Here is a 25,463-nt window from a genome sequence, read left to right as displayed (position 1 = left end):
ACGTTGTTTGCAGATCACCCCTTAGGGGCCATCAACAAACGATATGGGCACTTTAGTCATAAATTTCTGCCCTTCTGAAAACATGAAGCTTCATACCTCCCTTCTAAAACTTCCACGTGTTTTGTAAATTTCCCAAAACGATTAAAATATTAAGGGAGCGTTCTTGCATTACGTAACAAAACATTTATATTTTTAGACCCCCTCCACCCCCTGGTAATACATTTCCGATACATTTTTTTTTTGTATATATCCTCGAACCCCGCCCCCCTCCCCCTTGATATTACGGCGTTACGTAATGCATGGACGCCCAATAACATGGATAGAGGAGGTGGGAGTGGGGGGGGGGGGGGCTGTCCTTCGTGAAAATGGAATAATACAAATATTTTTTTTTACTTTGAAAATGCTTGGAAAACTTCGTATATCGTACTGCTAATGTGAAAGCGGTATAGGAGGAGGGGGGGGGGGTCTAACATAGGCGGGCCAATCAATTCACATGTCCTTGTACAGTCTATTAATGTCTTATAATAAAATCATAACCTGAAGTTGCTCAAACTAACAAAAACTATGATTTATTTTGAAACTAAAATTTCGTGACGTTGCAACGCAACGAAAAACCCTGTTTTCAAAAACAGTGCGTTGCAACGTCACGAAATGTTAATGGTCTTTAAAAATCGAGGTTTGATTTTTTCGAAAAACTAATGATTGCATTCGATTTGTTGGCCAGTTTACACTAAAAATGGAAGAAGAACTCCAAATTTGCCATTTAACAGAGCAGAGTTAATGGCGAAACATGAATTGGGTCAGGATTGAGAAAAAGTCACGCGTTGCAACGTCACGCTACATATTCCCCTCTCAAAAATAGAATATTCGCTTAAAATAATGTTTCAACATTGTTTCTTATAGGAAATTTAATGTACTTTCCGAATCTGTAATAACATATGTACCTTTTCAATGTATTTTTTTAGTTACAGCCGAAATACTGAAAAAAGAAAGGTCAAAGCGTTGCAACGTCACGGCGGAATGTGTCATTTGTATTTTTTTAATTTTTTGATATGTTTGAGAGGACATCAAATGCCAACTTTTCAGAAATTTCCAGGTTGTGCAAAAAATCTTTGATCGAGTTATAAATTTTTGAATCAATACTGATTTTTTCAAAAAATCGAAATATTCGTCGCAAAAATATTTTCAAAATTTTTAAACCAATACTAACATTTTAAAAGGGCGTAATACTGAATTTTTGGCCATTTTGAAATGTTAGTATTGATTTAGAAATTTTGAAAATATTTTTGTTTCGGTGAGACTTAGAAAACATCAGTTTTCCTGGTTTTGAACGTTTGCATGGCAATATCTCAGCAACTAAGGGTCGTATCAACAAAGTTCAAAATAGCAAATAGGCAAACATGTGCACTAATTAAAAAAAAAATGAAAAACTGCGACTATTTTCAAAAAAGTTACCTAAAAATGGATTTAACTTGAAAACGGTGCACTTTATCAAAATTTCACTAAAGTACTTTTTGATTGCAAATTTGATTTCACATCGAAAAATTAATTTAAAGAATTTGTGCGACCAATTTTTTGATTTTTTTTTTAAATCAGTATTGATTAAAAAATTCATAACTCGGTCAAAGATTTTTTGCACAACCTGAAAATTTCTGAAAAGTTGGCATTTGATGTCCTCTAAACATATCAAAAAATGAAAAAAATGAAAAATAGTATTTTTTTGCAAATCAAATTTTAGTGACAAAAAGTAAAATAAAAAATCACCAAATTTTTTTTTACCGTGTATCATTTTTTTCCAGTGTAGTTCGTACCCATACCTACAACTTTGCCGAAGACATCAAATCGATGAAAAAATTCCTTCAAAAGATACAAATTTTTGAATTTTCACATATCATTTTTGTATGGACAGCTGCCAAATTTGTGGCTTCTTTAAAAAAATACAAAAAAAATCGAATGACCGAAATCTGAGAGAAATGCTCATTTCCATTAAAATTTTGGAGTATATTTTTTGTCCCCTGATTTTCAGACGATTTTGAAAGGGGGATGAGAAAGGGGGGGGAGGAGGGGGGGCAACGGCCTTATCTTGTTTAGTTTATGTTTGTTTCTGGTAGTTGGTTCGCCAAAGTTGACCCCTAAAAAAAATACATTTTTAAAAACATTGACAAAGTCACAACTTCCAACCCTTACATTTTCAAAAATTTGAAGAGTTCGACTTTCCAAATGCTTTTAATGATTAAAAATTGGTTGAAAAATTGATTTTTGGTGATTTTCAGTTCCAAGCGCGTCTAGAAACGGGGTTTGGTTGTAGAGGGTTAAGGACCACTTACCTCAAGAGCCATTTGGGTCCGAAGAATCAATATTCATTGTAACAAAGCTTAAACATATTTATGATAGATTGAACATGAAAATTAAATGTCTCGGCCAAAATACGATACGATTTCTTCGCTAGTGTGCTTTTTTGTAATACGTCTGCTGTAAAAAGATAGGACATGTCACAAAATAGCACTGAAGCGACGATTTGTCTCCCTTACTTAAAAAGGTTGTAATAAAAAAATAAGAATTTGAATTATTGATGTGCATGAATCGATGTTCAATTTCCAATATATTTTGAATTTATGCCAAAAAAAATTTAAAAATAACATATACATAACAACATAACTAACTGATTGAAACAAATTCCTTCATTGAATGAATAGAATCAAACCTTCCACCAGTCGGTACCGTAACTGTAGCGTTTGCTGCCCTACCAGCAGTTCAGAAGCGTTCGCAGCACCGCTAGCCAGCAACTTTTGACAACACGACGATTTTTGTACACGTCGTCGTCGTCGGTCGGAGTCTGCTTACACCCATACAAAAACCTCTGAAAGCTCTCGCTCTTTCGCACCCCTAACGGCATCCCATGCTTACCGGCTCGTTCACTCTCCCTCTAACCAACGATACCGATGTACGATCCTATCCAAGTAGGCAAGCAAGCAACCACTCTCGGTGTCTGTACTTTCAGTTGATTTTCTGCTTTTATTCCGAACAGCCACGCATTTCGGTCAGTTTCCACCAACCAATTCTCCGCTTGTTTGAAATTCCTGATACAATAGTTGGGGGTTAAAAAAGAGGAAGAAAAAGAGAAGAATCTTAGACCGCATTTTTCCATAAAGTTTAACATAAAGTTGCAGATATTCCGTTTGGTAGTCACGCGCGCGTGTAGTAGGCTAGATTTTGTGAAGATTTTGTAAGTTTCAATTAGTCGGTTGATAATGGTGGTGCTGCTGCTGCTAGTTCTGTGCAGTTGAAGTTGAAGTCCCGGTTGGAAACGGTGGATCGTACACGAGGAGTAGTTACAACTGAACGTAGGAGAAAGCGCTGTGAGAAAACGGCCAACGTGGACATGTTCCGGGCCCGAACTTCCGCAAAAAAAGGTCATCAACAGCAAATTGGCAAGCGGTAGCGGAAAAAATCGATAAAGAATTTCCAATGTGACGCTCCTCCCTGTGGCCCCGAGGACCAGACCAGAGTTCTGAGCCGATAGATGGCGTTTATCTACGTGTATGTGTGCGGAGGCTCCGTGTGTTTCTGTAGTGGTGTCGTTCTTCATCCGCGCACACAACCGTACAAAGCCATCGGTCGATGCATCATCATGATGTGCTGCTCTCCGCCCCAACCCAAGAGCGGGGCGGTGGAATTTTGTTTAAACATCTATCGTACTATGGGGGATGATTCTAGGGTCGTGATAATCTACGTTAAACAATCTCTAAGAGATTGAGTTGACCTAAATAAGTCACTGATAATCGTTAATGATAAGCAATGCAACAAAGTGCATTATGTACAAATTTATTGCGCTTTGTTCTGAATGACGTATGATCTTTGTTCTAGATGTTCGGTTCTGTAGAACAAGTTTTTTTTTTTAAATTAATATTGATTTAGTTAACTGTAGAAATTTTATACAATATTGTAAAAAAATTTATTCGATCAATTAAACTTATTGACGTGTATTGTGCTACTTGGCTAAATTTCTAATTACATGGTGACTAAACAAGAATATCTTTTAACTTAGTTTTCATTGTTTTTCCCAACAACAACCATCAGCAATTACCTATAAATTATGACGATTCAGTTTACAATATTTCTTCTCTTTTAAAGTTTCGTCAAAAACAAAATGAAAAATTTGAAAAAAAAATGCAATAATAAACAAAACAAGTATAAATCGTAGTCTGCCAATGATAACAAATGGTTTCGTTGTAAAAATCGGATTAAAAGCACACGTTGTATTTATCCAACTCGACAAAGCCTCATTATTGTTTTCAAAATTATCATTCATTTTGATCAGAAACTTATATCTCATATTTTAAATTTTGGTTTCTTCGATCTGTTACACACTGAGCTTCTAGGTTACATTTCTAATTACATGGTGACCAAACAAGCATATTTTTCAAATTAATTTACTTCTCTTTTAATTATTTTCTAACAACTTTGGTTATAAGCTTTCTCTCTTTCCCTAATTATATGCCCTTTTCTCTCAAGGATCTTAGTTTTTTTTTTCTTATTGGTCAATCATGTCAATTTCAAATTATAGTATTCAATTTGCAATATTTCGTCCCTTGTTAAATTTTCCCAAATGCCAAAATATGGGCAATGTAAATTTTGTTTCAAGTTTGCGTCAAAATTTCGCAAAAATCAGGAGGCAAAAAATTATTCAAGAAAACTAAAATTTCAATTTAAATAACATGTCGATTGTGAACTACTAATAGTGCATTGCCATGTTTATTTATGCCTTTTTTTTCATTATACAGCAATTCCATTTGAAAAAAGCCTAAACCGAAAAAAAAGTTCTCCGATCGGGCTTAAAAATTTTCTGGGAGTTCCTTGGCCATAATAATTAGACCCATATTTTTTTGTTTGGCCATTAGGGTGACCTACATCGTGCTAGGGTAGTTCGAAAAATGGCAATTTTCGTCAATTTTCGCAAAAACCGCTTTTTTCAAAAAATCATATCTCCGCGCCATTTCATCCGATTTTAGCTATCTTAGACGCAAAAGAAAGGTGATGAGTTTGGCTATTTGGGAAGAATAGTAAGAATTTTTAAAAATCTAGCTTAACATTTGAACAAGTCGCTTGAAAACTTAAAATGGCGTTTTGACTGTGTCTGGACCAAAGAGCCTATGTCTGAATTTTTTTTTTTATCGGATTCCTCGGAAAATTTCACATAACATATCAAAAAAATGGCGATGTCGAACCTTACGTTTCCGAGATATGATTTTTTGAAAATAAAAACTGAGTTTTTCGACGCGTCACGCGCAAAAACAGGAAAATGACGAAATCGGCAAAAAACCAAATTTTTTCACTAAAACTGCGATAACGTTAAAATTTCAGCGATGATCTATACATGTTATGGTACCAAAAGTTGCGTATTTCAAAAAGCGGTTTTTGCGAAAAATGACGAAGTTTGACATTTTTTGAACCACCCTAGCACGATGTAGGTCACCCTAATGGCCAAACAAAAAAAAATACGGTTCTAATTATTTTGGCCAAGGAAATCCCAGAAATATTTGAAACTTTATGCGAAAAATATGTTCATAAATTCATTGATATTTTACAAATAAATTAATTCGTTCAATTTTTCAGCACCCATTTCAGTGCTGAAAGGTAGAACTTTTTTTTTGAAATGTGTTGCTAAGTTGAAAAGTTTAACTTTTCAGAATTGTTAAAAAAAATGACTTTTTCCGAACGTCGTCAAGCGGCTTCAAAACATGTGACATTTCAATATTCTTCGAATAATGGGTCAAAAATGCTGGAGAAATAACTGTACGCATAAACGCAAACACACCGCATGAAACAGGTTAATTTAACTGAAAACCTTTTTTGAATGATTTTTTTCCTAATTGCTAAAAAGGGGTTTTAAAGCACCTGTTGTATTATCCAACCCTGTAAACTCTATTGCACTAATCGTGCTAAAATTATCTTAATTTTCAACTCAATACATAAACTACTCTTTTGCAATTCCGTCGTGAAACTACTTATTTTTCCTGACATTCTCGAGTGACGAAACGACCTACTTTTCTCTACCAAAAATAACAGAATGGAACATTAATACCTTTCAATACCAGTGCTCGACCGAGCGACGTAGCCCAGTGGTAACGCTTCCGCCTCGTAAGCAATAGATCGGGGTTCAAATCCCGGCTCGGACCAACACAAACTGGTGATCTTTTCCCTTCTGGAATCGATTGCTTAGTAAAGGGAAGGTAGTGTATCGTCACAAACTGGACCTTATCACGACACCTTAGGGTGGCGACCTATGGAATGTTAACATTAACCTTATCATGTTAACATTATGTTGAGAATGAAATTGCCACTGAATCCGCTTTGTAAATGCCGGCCCCGATACTCTTCAAGGGTGTTCCCCTCAGAAACTGGGACAGATTTACTTTTTTACTTTTAATACCAGTGCTGAAAAGTTTTACTTTTCAACACTGAAACGGGTTTGGAAAAGTTGAGCTTATCAGCACTCTAGTGTTGGAAACTCACATTTTTATTTTTTTTATGTTTTGAACGGTGAATTTATTTAAAATATGGATTTTTGACATAACATTCCATCCAAAAAGCATTTTTCGGAATTGCAAAAAAAAATCTGTAGGCAACTCGTTACAAATCTTGAAAATCCTTCTTTTTGCAACTTGTTGCATAAATTACTATTTCAATTTCAAGAAAATGTCTGTTGATATTATCTAACTTTTGGTTGTTTTAATAGTGTTGAATTTAAGCATTTTATTATCTAGGCATTGAGAAAAAATAAAATTATGAAAAGTAAGGTTTTGAAGCGTTACATATACAGCCCTCAGTTTAAAATTAATCATAATTTGATTCGTTTTTCAAAACCAAAAATTTGAATCATTTGTGAAATTCACATAGGTCAACGCAAATTATAGATTACGAATTTATGTCTCCAAAATTTTCTTCTAAATTTTCTCTAGAAATCAGCGGAAAAAATAAGTTCCCTGTAGATTGAAATTTTGATTAAAAGTACTGGTACAATAAATTGTACATTATTTTGGGTTTCAAAAGATTTTTTTTTATTTCTAACGGAGTGGGTTTTTTCGCAAGGGTTTTTTTTTGCAGAAGCATAACTAAACTGTCACGACTTTTAAGCATTTTTTGTAACTTTTTACTACATCGGCAAACATTTTTAAAAGTTGATGTGTTAAGTTCATGCAGGTTTTAAAAATAAGTTATTTAATCTGACGTTATTTCGCATATAAGTTAATTTGATGTCAAATTTGTATTTCATGACGATTTAGAACTTCATTGCTTTGAAAAATTGAAACAAAGATTTAAAAAAATCAGAGTGAATCTTTTTCGACTAGTCGATGGGAGTTTTATTTTTCAACAAATTTTCGCAAAGAATTATGTTGACACCCTGCTGGTCCATTCAAATCTGCACACGCACACCACTTCTCTCTCTTGAAGAAGAGCAATTTTGCCAAAGCTGGCGAAGCTTTCCATGACTGATAACCTGACCGGCCGGTTTATGCCACGGCGATGGCAACCCGAGACCAAGAAACCCATTAAAATGTGATCATTCATCATAGAAAACAGCTCAGAATGGCCACGAGACTGTGTCCCACATTTTAAGACCCACCGATCTGTCTGAAGAGCGAGCCTTTCTGAAAGTTGGTAGACAGAGTACCAGCCACACTAAAACATTCATTACCGCAGACCGAGATTGGGCTGTGGTGGAACCGTGTGTGAAGAGTAACGAGCAAGAACAGTTCATTAGTCGGAACACTTTTATTACCGAGCAGGGCCGAGGAATCCGTTTACACATCAGTCAGTTAGTCGGTGTGTGTGTGTGTAAACTTTCTTTTTCGACGTCACGAGCTGTGATGAACAGAGAGCGCAGTTAGTAGCAGTGACTATGGTTGGGGGCTTTCCACCACTTGTTATCGCACACTGAACCAATCTCGAAGCAAGGTGGTTGCGCCCAGCACACCGTTCGCGGTGCCACCTAGACAGTCGGGGCCGGCTTTTGACCACGTTGTACATCTACCGACTTGTTGTTGGTCCAAAAGAAGTCGGAAAAGAGAAGTGATAGTAGGTTGCAGTTAGGTAACAGGCTGCCACGAGAGAGAGAGAGAGCGAGCTGATCACCTTAAACGTGCGCCCGCAAGAAGACACGTTGTCATTTTGGGACTCGTTGACTTGCGATCGCGAAGTCAGTGCGGTTTGGGATTATGTCATCATCGGTGGTAACACAGCGAGATGGTTGCAATTTGCAGTGTGATCGGAGGAATTTTGCGAAAACACTCACGTTGAATGACTTGAAAGTTACTGGTATTAAAGTGACAAAGATTCTATCCTGGAAATTAAAAAAAAATCTTGAAGATAAAACAAATTACTTTGTTTCTCCAAACAACTGCAACCCAAGAAATGGGTCGTTGTTTGAAACAGGTTTCCCACTGAACCCCCCTCCTCACCCAACAATTATTCATACACATCCGATTTATGGCCGGCGTAAAACCTCACACAAGATATGGTTTTTTATTGCCCCTCCCATAGATAACTCTCGTCTCGTGCGTCTGCCTGTAAAACGAAACTTGAGGCGCAATTTCATCTCCAAAGCTCGCACACAAAAGTGCACTCATCAACTGACTAGCAGCTATGCGGCACGATAGGTGTGAAGTTATTAGCACACACCTGGGAAGTATAAGTTAAAAGTAATTCTACTCTACCAACATAACCTAGAATTGTCGGGTTCAAAGTTCTGTTTTGGCAAAAGTGCGACAAGTTTTGCAGACGCTGCAAAAAAAACCGGCCAAACAAAGCCAAATGTATAAATTGGCGAGGCCAGTTTTGGGTGGAGCTTTAGCTGCGCGATGGAATTGACTTATGCGCGCACTAACTAACTTACATTCGTGTAGGAAATGCGGTTCGTCGTCTATTAGTGAGTGTAGCTATGGATGTGGGGAGAAACCAATTAACGTGATGTTACGCAATCAAAGCTCTGCATTACAGTGTGTAGGTAGTGTAACTGCGCGGTGGCAAAACATACAGCTCACAAGTGGCTCGGGGTTTTTTTTCGAATGCATTTGTTGAGGAAATAAAATCAAATTTAATCATCTACGTGCATGTTTTTTTACAATTTCAAATGTTGGCACATGGAAAAACTAACTTGGACCATTTTAGGGTCTACCTTATGCCATTCACAGCAAAAAAAATCTGGGTAAAATCGCATGCAAATGCATGCACATCACCTTTGTGAGAAAAAGCATGTAATATTGTATGAGAAAACGTGTACACAAAAAGCATGTACCGAAGAAAAAAATCAGGTCTGCTCACCCCAAAAATAACATCAATCCGACGAGGGTTATATTCAGATTACCAAGTCCGCGCCCCAACCCACTCGGCTATCCGACTCTCGTCGGATTGATGTTATTTTTGGGGTGAGCAGACCTGATTTTTTTCTTCGGTAAATGCTTTTTGTGTACACGTTTTCTCATACAATATTACATGCTTTTTCTTACAAAGGTGATGTGCATGCTTTTGCATGCGATTTTACCGTCGGATTTTTTGCTGTGTTGAATGACAAGCGGAGCAAGCGAGATACACTCAATGTTTACACTTGCTTATTGAACCTTACAAAAAAAAAATCGAGAAATGTTGGATATACAGAAAATAACTTTTTTTAAATCAAGCAAACTATACTGCCCATAATTGAAAATTCGGCTATTATGCCAAATCAAGTATTCCGAGAAAAACGCGTTTTAGTGATTGACAGAAAATCTCCGTCAAGGTAATTTCCCATAAGAGTGGCATATTAGCCGTTTGGTTTTTCGCATCGGCAGCCAAGTCTGAACACTATTTCAGTAAAATTCAAGTTTCAGAAGATGCGTCGGAACATCCTATACCACCTGGTGCTAATATCTCGTTTTTGTCAAAAGTGGATATTAGCCGTTTTTTCAATGGTGGGCAGTATAAGTTACCCTATTTTTAACTATTTTAAAATCAATTGATTAAAAAAAGTGCTTTTAGGAAGACTTGATCCCTGCATTTTTACTGTCACTTAAGTCAGCCTCAAGTTTAGTTGATTGGTTTAGTTTTGGTACATGGATTCTGCACTGCAAAATCATTTTTCAAATGTTTTGTAAACAAAAATATTAGCTTTTGTAAACATGCTAAATTATGATTTAAAATGAATATTTTAAATTTCTGATTTAGTTTTTTTTTTAAATATTAAAGTTGTAATTTTTTTAACACACCCGTAGAGGTTTTAAGTGAAAATGTTGTAAGGCCGTTGCAAATACTTTTCAAAGTTTATGTTTATGTTATCAGTACTAAAAAGTTTATAGGATCCATTGAGGGTCCCAAAATAGTTTTCGGGTTGGTTTCTTCGGCCATGATGTTAATTTTGGTGGCGAGTATACAAAGCATAGGTAATAGCAAAACTTGGATACCTTGACTTGATAAATGTATTTTTTTTATGGAAATCAATCGATCGTAATTTCTCATCGGTGAGTCGTAATTCGTCGATGATAAGTCGTAATTTGTCGATAGTAGATTGAAATCATTCGATCGTAATTTTTCGATCTACCATCGACTAATTACGACTGAAATTTGAGAAAATCTCAATTTGTGTTCAAAGCTTGGTTTCAAAAATAATAAAATTTCACTAATTCGAAACATTCTCAAAAAATCTGAATTTGATGGTTTTTAAAATGTCAGCCTTTTTAATATTAAATTTTTTTAAAGGTTAAACTTTGAAATTTTTAAATTTTGACAATCTTAAAAAAAAGTGTCTAAATTTTAAAGAATCGTCAACTTAGAAACAATTTGGTTTACGAATATTTCAGTAAACATTAAAAGACTCTCATATTTTGGTCGGCATTTGGGTTGGCTTTATTCAACTCAGGAGGGCTTTAAAAATGTTGTTTTTTTTTGTAAATTTCCATGAAAAATATGAAGAAAAAAGTAGCCCCCAAAACATTTCCAAAATATTAAAAAACCTTTAAAAAAATGTCTGAAGACTTTCAATATTTAATGAGTTTAAAATTTTTATTATTTTTTTTTTGAAATCTGATCACTGCAAAACAACTGGAAAACTTTAAAATGCATTAAACTCATTCATATGTTGAAAACGTGGCATGTAATATCATCTTTATTTAAAAAATAAAAAAAATAAAAATTAACTTTCAAACATTTATATTTTCTTGACACTTTTATATTAGGGAGCATCCATAAACCAAGTGAACACCTCTAATATGTTTTTACTGAGGAAAGGCTATAAAATCACTCGAAAAACAAACTTTTTAGTTAGACCTCCTAGACCTACCTTCATTTGTACATATCGACCCAGAATCACCAGCTGAGCAAATGTCTGTGTGTTTGGCTGTATGTAGACATGTGTACCAAATCAATGTCACTGGAATATCTCGTCACAGGCTCAACCGATTTTGGCCGGAATGGTTTTAATCGATCCGTCTTAACGTCCCCTAAGTTGCTATTTAAATTCATGCAGTTTTATCATGTATTTAAAAAGTTATGTTAAAAAACTGTTTCATATTAAATTAAAATTATGGTAAAAAGGGTGGTTTTTTCATGAAACCCTCACATGTTTTATATTTTTAGAAAGCATATGAGAAGACTTTTTAGGTGGAGTAAGAATTTTCAGGATCTGACTTACCTATCTTAAATTACAAGCAGTTTAAAAAATGGTCTGAATTCACATAACCTCAACTGGTCGGGCCTGATCGCCACGAAAAAGCCGTGTAGAGGAATGCCATTTTCCTCAAAGGCCGTGTCTTTATAATCTTGACAAAAAGTCTGTAGGTAGTCTGTTTTTTTACTCATCACTTATTTTTATTAGGACGTTAGGGGAGATCCATAAGGCTGGTACAAATATTTTTAAAAGTTTTTGTCACCCCCCCCCCCTCCAAAATTGGCCCGAAAAATCAGGGGGCAAAAAAAATTTTTTACAATAAACTTCAAAATTTCAATGAAAATTCAAGTGCAACCCGCTGAAATCAAATTAAAATACATTCTCCTGCGTTTAAAATCATTTTTAGCATGTTTGGGTTTATTAAAAAATCTTAAGATTTTTTGAAAATTTTCGATGAAAAATCTTTTTTTTCGATACAATTTTTGTTTTTGACAGATCTTAGATTTTTTGAAAGCTAATGATTGCAAAACAACTGAACTAGTGTAAAATGCATTTTAAAACACTTTTTTCATTTAAATGTGAAGACTATGGCTTGTTATTTAAATTTTTATTTTTTTTAAATTTTTTTGCCCCCCCCCCCCCCTTGACCTCGGCCAGGGCCGAGGGACAAAAACTTTTTTAAATATTTGCATCGGCCTAAACATGTGGACACTTTAGGGGGATTGAAATCACTATAAATGAGAGGAAGGCACCAACCACCTAAAGGTGGATAAAGGTGGATTAAGTTACGTTTTTTATTAACTCTTTTAAAATTTCTGTAACTGCAATAAGGCCGTTGCAAATATTTTTCAAAGTTTATGTCGCCCGCAAAAAAAAAAAAATCCTAAAAACTTCAAACTGTCGGGGCAAAAAAAAAATATTTTCCTAAAAACTTAAAAATTTCCACGAAAGTAGAAATCTTATCAAGTGAAAAAAATCTAAAATGCATTTTTCTGCATTGATTATAATATTTAGCATGTTTGGGCTTGTTAAAAAATGTTTTGAAATTCCAATACAAAGCACCGAAAAATTTTTTTTTTCGCAAAATATAAAATTTTCGTCAATGCTTTGATATTTTGGAAACTAATGATGTTTTGCCATCAGGTGTACAAAAGCATTTTAAAACACTTTTTTCATTAAAATTTGGAAAGGGACCATCCATAAACCACGTGGACACTTTTTTGGGAATCTGTAACCCCCGCCCCCCCCCCAACAATTGTCCATTTATAAAAAATCTTTTTTGTATGGATCGTGGACAATCGCCATACCCCCCCCCCCCCATTTAAAGTGTCCACGTGGTTTATGGATGGTCCCAAACCATGGCTCTTAATTTAAATTTTTAAACTTTTTTATCTTTTTGCCCCCTCTCCCCCCTCCCCCTCTCGGCTTTGGTCAGAGTTGAGTTCGAAAATATTTGCAACGGCCTAACAAATTATAATTAGTTACAAAAACTACTTTTTTAAACTTTTCGATCTCTTACAACATTACGTTTCACTCAGTTGCAGTGATTATTTCAACGAAGAAGTAGTGTTCATAAATATTTAATTGCCGCAACCACGTGTAAACACAACTGCCAGCGCCTAGACCGTACGCATCTCAAATTAGGCACGAAAGTAAACATTTTCGGATTGTTTACACAGAATTCCAGTGCTGGATTGTGTGCACAGTACAAACATATCAAAATTGTATGGTTTTTATTGGTAGAATGATTATTTTAGGTGAAGTTTGACTTGCTTTTTATTTTAAAATGTCTGTTTTTATTATGAGTGAACATATTTTTAATGATTGTTTTTTGTTTGAAAAGATAACTTCCAAATATAAATGTTAACTTTTTTTTAAATTGTGTACCTTTCCCTGGAACCATCGATTTTCAGATTGTTGAAGTTGAAAGTATTATCGTTAAGTGCTGTAAATCCCAGCACCACCAATAAATCGTTTTCCTATCAGTTTGCAGCTCCTGATAAGGCGTTTTCGAAGGTCTTCTCGAAGCTTTCAAATGCACTCTTGAAATCTTTAAGAAAGCCATGTTTAACACAAACTTACCATGGAAAAGATTTTTTTTTCTCTCCCCCGAGGGGCTCGAATTTGTACTGCGCTGAGATGATAACAAAAGGGAGAGCTGCACTGATAACACAGCAAGAGTGGGAGAGCTCGCTGGGTGCACTTGTAAACAGATGTGAGTCGTCTACACTTGAAACGAAGATTCGGCGAAAGCATTTTTATGTGTGTTGAAGTGAGGCCGCGTGGCAACATTGCTGCTGATTGCAAGCCCTTGTCTCTCTACCTCTCTCTCTCTTTCTCTCTCTTTCTGGCCGGTTGTTCGATTTTTATTTTCAATTTAAATTTAGATTTCGATTCAACAATCAGTCCTCCACAATTTGGGCAGACACGTCAGTCGATGTCGGTGGTGCTGGGTGGTACGATGACGAAAAAAAAACAAAATCGGCGCATTTTTTTGACGGATTGATTTTGTGTTTTTTTTTCAGTTACGGTAATTAATCGAACGATAGGTTAATGGTGCATTACAACCATGTTAAACTGTTAATTCGGCCTAAACTTGAATATTTACAGGCATAACTGGAATGTTTTCAAACCACATTTTTAAAAATATTTCTTTTAAATATTTTTAGCACACTTGGCGTTTCGCAAAAAGTAGTGAACTTTGAACGTTTAGTATTTATATACCAAATTAAAAATACCATCATTTTCTCAATGCCAATAAGTTCAAATCGAAAATCCAATGAAACCAAAATCATAAAAATCTTCCAAGTTCACGAAAATTTCAGTTGAACAAATTCTACAGTAGGGGAAAGTGGGGCAAGTTTAACAAGCAAAGCAAATGCTCGTTTAACCCCAATAAAAACGTACAAAATCTGTTGGATTTTGATGCTAATTATCTTATCCTAGGTCTTCATTATGACTTTGATAGATCATATTTTATAAATAAAAAACTATCTGATTTTTAGAACGTTCTACAGCTGAGCGGGACTAGACGATCATCCCGTTTGCTCAAAATTGAATTGTTATCAATAAAACATATCAGATTGGAATGTATTTGAAACTCTCTAATCATTTCATCGTTTTTTCATCGTTTTGATTCACATGTTAGTGAATATTAGCATATCAAAAAGATGTAAAAAATTTAATGATGAAAAAAAATTAAATGTAAGATCATGAAATATGATAAAAATATAGAATATTTTTTGCATAATTGCCCTGCTTTGCATGGTACATTATTGTCAGTTATAATACAGTCATTTTTTTGCAAAATATCATTAAATTAGAGAAAATGTTATTTATTCTAAAAGTTTTAGGCATTTTCCGTTCTGTCATCCCTTAATTCAAAATTAAACGATATAGCTATAATTTATTAAAAATGGTTTATAATCGGTTGGTAATAGTAGTTTATGCAACAAGTTGCAAAAAGAGAATTTTTCAGCACGAGTCGTACATTTATCCAACGAGGTTCACCGAGTTGGATAAATACGAAGAGTGCTGAAAAAATCAAGTTTTGCAACGAGTTCCATACAAATTTTTTTTGCAATTCCAAAAAACACACACTGAGTGAAATTTTATGTCAAATTTTCATGTATTTTGTCAATAAATCGTTTAAACCAAAAAAATGTTGAAAATTGTTACTTTTCGAAACAAGTGCTGAAAATTTCAACTTTTCAGCACCCATTTGAGTGCTGAAAAGTAGATTTTTTTCTTGCAAAAAAATAAAAAAGTTTAAAAATTGAATTTACGAGCCATGGTTTTTACATTTGAATGAAAAAAGGTGTTTTAAATGCATTATACACCTGTCCAGTTGTTTTGCAATCATTAGTTTCCAATATGTATGTATTATAAGTTTTGACGATAATTTTAATTTTCTCTAAAAATTTTTTTGCTGTTCTGTCCATTGAAACTCCATAAAAATTCAAAATATTTTTAATCCAGCCCAAACATGCTAGGGGAAATATGCCCATTTTAATCACTCTAAGCCGTTCGACCAATTCTCATCACTTTTGCCTTTTTCCGCTATTAAATCCACATTTTCAGAAGTATCAGCAATGAAGAGTTGCTTGCTCACTTTTTTTAAGCTAGTTATTACTTTGGAACAGTCAAAAACACTTTATAACAGCTGTAATTCATGATCAAAGTGCTGATAGGCCGATAATAGAAATAGGCTGAGAAAGGGTATAGTTCCCCTAAATATGATTATCAATGCAGAAAAATGCATTTAATATTGTTTTCAGTTGATTTAACTTCTGTTTTGCCTTCCTCACGTTCCTGAGGAAAGGCTATAAAATCACTCGAAAAATGAACTTCTCAATTAGACCTCCTAGACCCACCTTCATGTATACCTATCGACTCAGAATCAAATTCTGAGAAAATGTCTGTGTATGTGGTGGGATGTTGATCAAAAAATTGTCACTCGATTATCTCGAAATTGGCTTAACCGATTTTGTCCGTTTCGGCGTCATTCGATCCGTCTTGAGGTCTCATAAGTCGCTATTAAAAATTATGCAGTTTAGTTAAGTACTTCAAAAGTTATGCTAAAAAAAACGATTTTAGCAAAAGTCCGGAAGATTGTAAAAAGGGGGGTTTTGTAAGAAAACCCGTCATGCTATACATTTTCAGAAAGGTATTTAAAAGACCTTTCCAACGCGTCCATGACATTGAAGATCTGACCATCCTATCAAAAGTTATAAGTACTTAAGTGTAATTTATACGCTTTTTGGAGGCCGGATCTCAGATATGTTGATGAAAACGTTGTCCGGATCTCTTATGCGACCTATCGTTGGATAGGTATTTAAAAGAGCTTTCCAATGCAAAAAAAAAAACATTGAAGATCTGACAACCCTATCAAAAGTTATAAGCACTTAAGTGTTATTTAAGCACTTTTTCGAGGCCGGATCTCAGATATTTTGATGAAAATGCTGTCCGGATCTCTCATGCGACATATCGTTGGATAGGTATTCAAAAGACCTTTCCAACGCGTCCAAAACATTGAAGATCTGACAACCCTATCGAAAGTTATAAGCACTTCAGAGATATTTATGTACTTTTTGGAGGCCGGATCTCAGATATGTTGATGAAAACGTTGTCCGGATCTCTTATGCGACCTATCGTAGGATGGGTATTCAAAAGAATCTAACGCGTCCAAAACATTGAAGATCTGACAACCCTATCAAAAGTTATAAGCACTTATGTGTTATTTACGCACTTTTTGCATTTTGGATAGCACCCTTTACATTTGAGGAAGGCGCCAATCACCTAAGGGTGGATTAAGTAACGTTTTATTAAAATTTTGAAGTTTTTTGAAAAAAATTTTTTTTTGCCTCCTGATTTTTCGGACAAATTTTGAAGGGGGGGGGGGCGACATGAACTTTGAAAAATATTTGCAACGGCCTTATGGACCCCCTTTTCCTCTAATGGACTCGGGTCCATAGTCCGATTGTTATTTTTATATCAAATTTAACCGATATCTGATGTTTTGATGCATGATGTGAGTCTTAGGATAGATATAATGCATCAAAGGGGACTTTTGAACACTTTTCATAGTAAACATATATGTTTTGTTTACAAATATGGCTTATAACAGCAAAAGAAACAATGTTGATTTTAAACAATTTTATCACAACAAAATTAAAGAAAACGTGTGTTATGAAAATATTAATGAATAAAAAAGTCATTTTGATGCAAAGTGTTCCATATTAATTCGTTAAATAGTTTGCAAAAACAAAACAATAGATTTGTTTACACTTGCTGATAAAAAAACATGTAATTTTACTTTCAAAAAATGTTTAGTTTGTGTTTTACAATAAGAAATATAATTCAAAACATCAATGATGATGAGTCTTGTAGAAAAAAACAATAGTATTGATTACTGTAAATCTTACGGTTTCAGAAAGTTTGATCCTTTTAAGACTAAACAGTTATATTTATAATCATGATTGAACAAATATGCATTTAACTTGATTATAACAAGCTTTTACCGTAAATGTTCAAGAAAATATATTGCTCAAATGCACAGATTTCTTCATTTTGATTGGTTAAATTTACAGGGGTCCACTATAAGAAAAGGTAGTTTAAATAAACAGTCAAATATAGGAAAGGGACTTATTGATAATGTACCCTATTCGAATTATGCATTTTTCATAATATTTTTCATGGACTGTTTTTTGTCCCTTACAATTTTTTTACTTTTTTCATTACTATTTTATAGAATGGACCATAAAATGTTCGAACATTGCGAAGCTTTCTGAAAAGTAAGAAAGCGCTAATATTATATGTAATAAGTTCACTATTTGCAAGATATTCTGCATATCTGGGAACACTTCTAATATCTGGGATATATTTATTTTAATCTGGTTTAGTTTTTGGCTTGCAGTCAAAACTTACCCGAGCAGACGGAAATAACTTGGGAAGGTCAGTTTTTGATATTGTGAGAAGATCAAAATCCGTTATTGGGATGATCGGATTAGTTGTTAAAATAACAAATTTCCATAACAAAGATTTGTTCGAAAAATAACTCAAATTGTTATTGCTCTGTTATTGCAATAACATACTAATAACATATAATCCAGAACAATAGAATAACAAGGTTAGTTATTCTGAGCGATGGATAGGGAGCACCCAAATAACAAAAACTGTTATTTATATGGATTGATTGCATAACAAAAAATGTTATTATTTTAGTACATGGATTTTGATCCCAAAAATAATTTTATTCGTTTTAAATGCACCCTCCCAATTTAGGACCCTCCCCACACCCCTTCCTCTCTTCTGGGACATTTTTCAAATAATAAATAAAATTATTACCTATAGATTACAAAAAATGCTACGGTAAAGGGCGTTACCATAGTTAGAATAAAAAAAAAACAACCATCCAAATTAACAACCCCCAGGTCTTTTGTGGTATTCTTTGCAAGTTTCTGCCCAAATTTCCCATAATTCAGAATCAATTAAAATTAAGTAATCGTAGGAAAATATTGGCATGCATTGCTAGTTTGATTTTGAAAAAGAATTTTAATTGAAATTGTAGGGGATCAACATCTAGTTCCATCGTGCCTCTAATGTTGGCATCACTTTGACATCCAAATTTATCCCATAAAAAAGAGTTTTCAACTGAAATCGAGTGATAATTAGCCCAATAGGGAGTGAGCAAGCAAGTTTCTATCAAATGTTTTTCAAAATAACTTGTTGAAAAAATATAACATTGCAACTCAGGCTGTTACAAATATGGGTCATATAAGAGTTGTAATAACAGAATTGTATAACAGAAATTACTCAAAAACACACCAAATGTAAAAATATATTTTTTTTTATTGTACCCCTTTTTCAAAAAATAAAATTTATGTGAGCTTCAAATGTGTGCTCAAATTTCTGTACTTGTGGCAACACTGGTAGTAGTGTAAATTGCGAGTGTTTGATTTGGCCTGACTTACCGGAAAATTTGAATAAATTTATCTGTCTAAAGATGCGCTGATCCTGGGTTTTCTCCGTCCTTTTTCCTCACTCAGATTAATTTGGATTTTTTCCAACTTGGGCTGCTCTGTTTGTTATTGTTGGTGTTAGTTGAATCTCTACCTAAAATGTAGAAAATTATCACAAAGTGTCTAATTCTTTATAGGAAAAATCAAACACTTATCTGAAAGTGATTTTGGCTGGTGATATTCATCACCCAAGACATAATTTCTGGCAATATACAACACGTAGTGTGAGAATCCTCTTGAATATGCTGCTGCTGGTGTCCATGCTCTCGAGTTGGTCGATCCAGAAATCTGGATAAACATTTGAAAAGGGCGGTACGACATTGCTCTTACGGCCTTTCATTCCACGCGTTTAATGGTACGAAAGGCCGTAAGAGCAATGTCGTACCGCCCCTTTCAAATGTTGCTCCAGAAATCTTGAGGGCTGTGATTAAAGGTTAAAATAAGTTTTTTTTTAATTTTATCTTCAAGCAAAAATCAACATACCTCCACAGACTGCCGTCGCCATGTTTTGTTCAACTGTCATCTCCGTGTCCACCGAAACGGATTCACAAATCCTCTCGCCCTCGCAATCTCCGCCGCCTTTCTTCCAGCTCACGTTCCGGCTTCGGCGATCCATCTTTCTCGTCCTCCTGAGCAGGTTAAATCTCACTCGATAATGCCTTCTTGACACGATCCCAGCCCGCCTGTCATGAGTCTGACCGTGAGTTCCACTCCGGCAACCGCATCCCCGGCCACGGCCATTCAATTTAGTGCTAGCCCCGTCTGAAGCCAGTGCCGTTTCACGGACGAGTTGGGTTTGTTTACATTGTTTAAGTCAATGTTTTGCTGAGTAAACAAACCACCGGCAAGAAGTCTGTGACACCAAGAGAAGGCAGAAAGTTAAACACACATTTGAAAACAAATCTGCCGGAACTTACCTAGAACACTTGACGCTCTTTTCGGGGGAGATGATCATCTCAAAGCTGATCCTCGCAAGTCCTCGGAAGGTTCAACTCGACGAACCCTTTCGTGGTCCAGCGTTGGACTGCCGGATGACGAAATCCATCTTCCGCTTCCAGCTTCCATCTTCCAGCAGTACAGGAAGATGATGAAAACTGCTGCTGAGGAAATGGCCAAGAATCCTTCGCTTCTGTTTGTGGCAATTTTGCTGCCAGTCACTCCACAAGCAAACACACACGCGACGAACGAAAATCACTTCTTTCACTTGAGCGTCGCGTCACGGACTGAATCAAAACAAATGCTACTGCGATCGTAGGGAGCGTTCACAAACAACGTTTTTAAAAAAGTTTCTCACAGTTTAACTTTATGTTGTTATTTGACTTTTATCATAGAATAAAAAATACTCCCGTAAAAACCGTCTTTCGTATTTGGGCGTTGTACCACAGAAAAAAAATATTTTGCTGGTGCTGGAGGAGGAGCTCAGACAAAAGCACAGAGGGCAAGTTTTTATTCCAACTTCTTTGATGGGCAATTTTGACATTCCTCCCATTAATCGAATGAACATAAACAAACCCCCATTCACAAAACATGACAACAAAACGTTGTTTTTCACTCGCGAGAAGCAGCTGGTCGCGTTGACGGAAAGAAGCAAATGCCTGCTGCGATTGCACTGTTGACGTTTCGTGACGAGGGGTGCGTTCATAAATAACGTTTGTGTGCATTTGATTAAAAAATAAATAAATAAAACAAAATAAAACAAACACAAATAACATTATTTTTTGAAAACAATAATAAATCAAAACATAAAAATTATGGCTTTTCAAATAACCCTGCATACAATTTAAGATTATTTCCAGGGTTTTTTTTTTTTGAAAAGGACCAATAAACTATTGTCTTTCATATGTTTATAGGACCTAATAAAAAAAACTCTAGATTTTGTTTTCCAATTTTCAAACTGTTCAAAACTTCGGCAGTGAAGCGTCATTTGGAGATGACCTTTTTGTTACATTTCGTTTCCCAACGTTCCCGCCCCACCACCCACTAGTCAGTGGTTCGATGAAAACAAACCCTACACTCTTAACTGTAAATCGCACTTTTCTGAGCTTGTTTTCGCACTTTTTCATATGAGTTTTTCAATTCAACTGCGATTACTAAAAAAGTTTATTTTCAGTTACAGTGTAGATTGTATTTAAAAAGTCCTGTCGATAACTTTTGTTTTCTTTGTTTTGAAGCTGATCTCGATCGAGAAAAAAAGTTGAAAAATCCGGCAATAAAATCTGAATGAACCGAAATAGCAGATAATTACAACGCTATCGGTAAGTTCTAAACAACGATTTTAGGGGTTCAACAAATAAAACAAAATCCCTTTCCGTTTCAGGGACAAAACCTAACCCGCGGCCAAGGGGCAGTTTTACTTCTTCATGAAGAAGTTCAAGGAGCAGGAAGAAACAGCCGACTGTTGCTGTTGAAAATCTGCGGTCGCGCTAAGTAAACCGGACGAGATGGAAGACTCGAAAACATCGACGCTGATGCTGCAACCGGTTGCTGGCCACGGCAGGGGAATGGTGGCCCGAATGAACGCGGTGAACGGTGTCGGGAAATCTAAACATTCTAGCGCTGAAGAATGATGATGTGAACAAGACCCTGGTCGCGACAACCCACGTCGACAGCACTGCCTACAACTTCCAGATGGAGTCGTACGTCATCCTGGGCCGTACCTGGGAAAAGCTACTGATGGCCGCGCGATGCATCGCCAGCATCGAGTGAGATGTTCGCCTTCTCGTTGCGGCAGTTCGGCAAGCGTTTCGTGCTAAGGTTCGCGAACTACACCGAGGTCGCCCACATAGCGGGCCGCTTCACGTCCGGTGCCATGAGCCACGTCTGCTGATCTTGACCATCCCGCTGACCGATCACCAGCCCGTGACGGTGGTGTCCTACGTCAACATTACGGTCTTCTCGTTCTGCTATACCGACTCGCAGCTCAAGTTCGTCGACATTGCTATCCCGTGCAACACCAAGTCACCGCACTTTATCAGTCTGATGTGATGGCTGTTGGCCCGTGAACTAAAGCTGCGCGGCCAGATCTCCGTCAAGTGAGAACTGAAGCCAGATCTGTTCTCCCTCCGTGATCCGGAGGAGAAGAAGGAGGCTGCGCTGCTGGCGGATGCTTCGGTCGCCAAGGAGATGTACACCGACGAGCCGATTCCTGCCGTCGAGGAGGGTGGAAACAGGGTTGAGTAAGCTGCTCTGGCTGCGACTACTGCTGCCGTGGCTGTTCCGGCCGTCGCTGGTTCCAACGTCCCTCAGATGACTCAGGCCAATGACTGGAACAAGGACGAAATCTGGATTGCCGGATCGTGGGGTAGAGCCATCGGTGGATTCTAAGGAGGAGCGACGGTGCTGCTACACCCAAAGGGCCGTGTACGAGACTGGTCTCTAAATGGGCAGAACGACATTGCTCTTACCGCCTTGTTGTATTGGACAAACTGCTCATTTCAAATGTTCTCCATTTTTTTATTTTTATGTTTTTTTGTTGAGTACTCGATTCATCAAATGATATCAATAAAGCTGACCTTGAAACTTGTTATTTACTGATGTAGTTGATAAAAAAATAATTCACTCTGATTACACTGACAAACAAAAATGACTGCGCAGGCTAAACTCGAAGGGAAGCATAAAGTTTAGGGTCCCCAGAATCAAGTGCACCCAATGTTCATGCTTCCCCTCGAGTTGAGTCTGCGCAGAAATTTTGTTGGTCGGTGTTATCCGAGTGCGACCAATGAATCGCGATAATAATTGAAAAGTTCTGTAATCATAAATAAAAATTCTTCAGTTGTTTTTTTTAAAGAATTCATCAAACCTTTTCTTTATTTTTTGTTTGTTTTGGCAAACATTGAAAATTGATACATTGAACTTTAAAAAGAAATCAGACATTTAGATTGCACTTTGATCAATAAGTTTTTGGTCGTTCGTCAAATTTAATCGTAGACTATTATTTGTAGAAATTTTAAGATAAGTCAAGGGTCTGTCGCCCTTTTAAAGTTAGTTATTATTTTGTTACGAAAAACAAAATGTATTATTTTTTGGTTACGGTTTTGTTACGACATCCTGCTTGAGATAAAAATACGACCTCATGAAAAACATAACTTAAACTGTTATTATAGTTTTATTCCTCATTTCCAATGGAATATCAAACCAATAACAGTTCTTGTTATTGTACAACAAAATGGAAAAACATAACGCAAACCGTTATTATCATCTTATTTCACATTTCCAATGGAATATCAAACCAATAACAGTTCCTGTTATTATGGAATTATATGGAAAAACATAACTTAAACTGTTATTATTATCTTATTCCACATTTCCAATTGAATATCATCCCAATAACATTGTTTGTTAAAATAACAGAAACCGTTATTATTTTTTCTTCCAAAATTGATTTTCAAGAATATCCAATAACAGTTTCTGTTATTTTAACAAAATCTGTTATTGAAAAGACATGAATTTTGTTATTACCGTCTGCCCGGGTATCTAAATAAAACAACTTATTTGCACTAAAAATGTTTTGTGCTGCTTATTTTGGATTGCAAGCCGATAATTGTTCCAGATTACTGACCTCATATAAAATTGATTGAAAAGTTTCTTTTATTTAGTAGGATATTTCCATTTTTTTAAACATTGATTTATTTTTTTCTTAATTAAGTGAAAATAATACCTCAACCAGATATGATTGATGATTCTAGTTTTAAAAATCAAAAAGTTCCTTATGCAAAAAAAAAAATCTTTTTTCAGTGCATGTGGTCTTGATTGCTTTTTGTGTATGTTTTTTGATGTTACTGTTTTGAAATTACGATATTTTTAGACGAATTGTTGAAAACGGACACTTTTGGATTAATGTTTCAGTAAATTGAACTGTTTAGAATTATGTTTGGATTTTTTTCACATCCAACAAGTTGCTGGGCATGCCAATCTAAGCTACTTTATAGTTGACACCGATGTTTTATCTCATAATTTACTCCAACTACACATCTAAAAACATTGTAATAGCGTAATTTTTAAAAATTGTAATTTGACGAAATAATCTGTTTGAGTTTTATTTTTAATTTTTTACGGATGAAAATATCCGTTGGGCGCACAATTGATATATTTATTAGATCCCTCATTTGCCTTACATAACTGGAAACCACGCATGAATCGTTACCTTGCACACCACTAGTGACCTCCGTGTTCAGTGTCAAGGTTGCAATCGGCGCGTACGATTTACGGACGCGTGCATTCAACTCGCCAACCAGCGATCACGGAGCGGTCTGCGGCCAATTCTTGTACGATTCGTACTCCATTTGATGGGCAATCTCCACCTGCGTATAGAAACAAAGTAATTGACTGCGCTCAATTATCAGCGATTGCTTCCTTAAGCCTGTCCGAGGAACTCTATAGCCAGATAAGAATCTTTTTGGTAGATTGAGTACCTCCTCAATGCTGCTATCCATCGACCTGACCGGCACTTAAGTGTTAGTTCCTCCAATCAATGCAACTCAGAACTAGCAGAGCAGTAACATCAGTAGTTGTAGCCACAAGTCAGCGCGCAGTTGAACCTGTTCTAGCCGCGTCGTTGTTCTGGTCAATTGCCGCGCTGAACGAAACTCCTCCTCGTCAGCACTCGAACCCAGAAGACAACGCGGCGGCGACACGTTGCAACCTGCTGTTGGCTCACCGAGTCTTCGACGTGGAACCCTGACTTATCAGGAGTTACGCGAACGACTTGGACTTATTCGCGCTCAACAATATTGTAGATTATTGCAACGGAGAGAGTCGCTGCAGCACCACCACCTTAAACCACAGAGCAGCAGAGAAGGATCTCGAAAGTGATTTTGTAAATACGTTTAACTAGGATACTCTCCAAATCTTGACGCCGGGTGCGTACGATCGCGTGTGTGTGTGTGTGTGTTGGTTAGTTAAGTGAGTGCGTACTACTAAGTTTGGCGACGATGGCACCAAAGACAGCCGAGAAGAAGAACCAGAACAAGAAGGGCCAGCAGCAGCAGCAACAGGGCACAAAACAAGACAAAAAGGTAATTGATTGGGGAGGCGGTGACGGGTCACGTACTCGCGCAGGTGTACGTGGGGGATTGTGGATTTCTTGGTAGAATCGTAATGTGGAAAGGCATGTCCTTAAATTCTGTTCTTTTTTTTGGCCTAAACTGATGGACTCCCTACGATCAAAACAAACATTTAGGAAGGATTTCTATATAAAACTCGATGTATTTGCCAAAGTTGTAGGTGTCGGTTAGGACTTTTATGAAATAACAATTACATAATCCGTAGCAGTGGAATTGTTTTTGGGACCAAAAATGACATCT

General features: G+C 36.1%; 1 protein-coding gene and 1 pseudogene across 1 annotated transcript in view; both read left to right on the top strand.

Annotated features, from left to right (window-relative positions):
• Window positions 1-25,463, top strand: part of LOC120418946 (transmembrane protein 214) — a 54,012-nt gene that overhangs the window by 13,906 nt on the left and 14,643 nt on the right. The window lies entirely within an intron of this gene.
• LOC120418947 (40S ribosomal protein SA-like) lies at window positions 21,603-23,526 on the top strand (annotated as a pseudogene).

This window comes from Culex pipiens, chromosome 2 (assembly GCF_016801865.2).
Source record: "Culex pipiens pallens isolate TS chromosome 2, TS_CPP_V2, whole genome shotgun sequence".
NCBI classification, from domain to species: Eukaryota; Metazoa; Arthropoda; class Insecta; order Diptera; family Culicidae; genus Culex; species Culex pipiens.
This window is presented reverse-complemented; position numbering and strand designations above follow the sequence as displayed.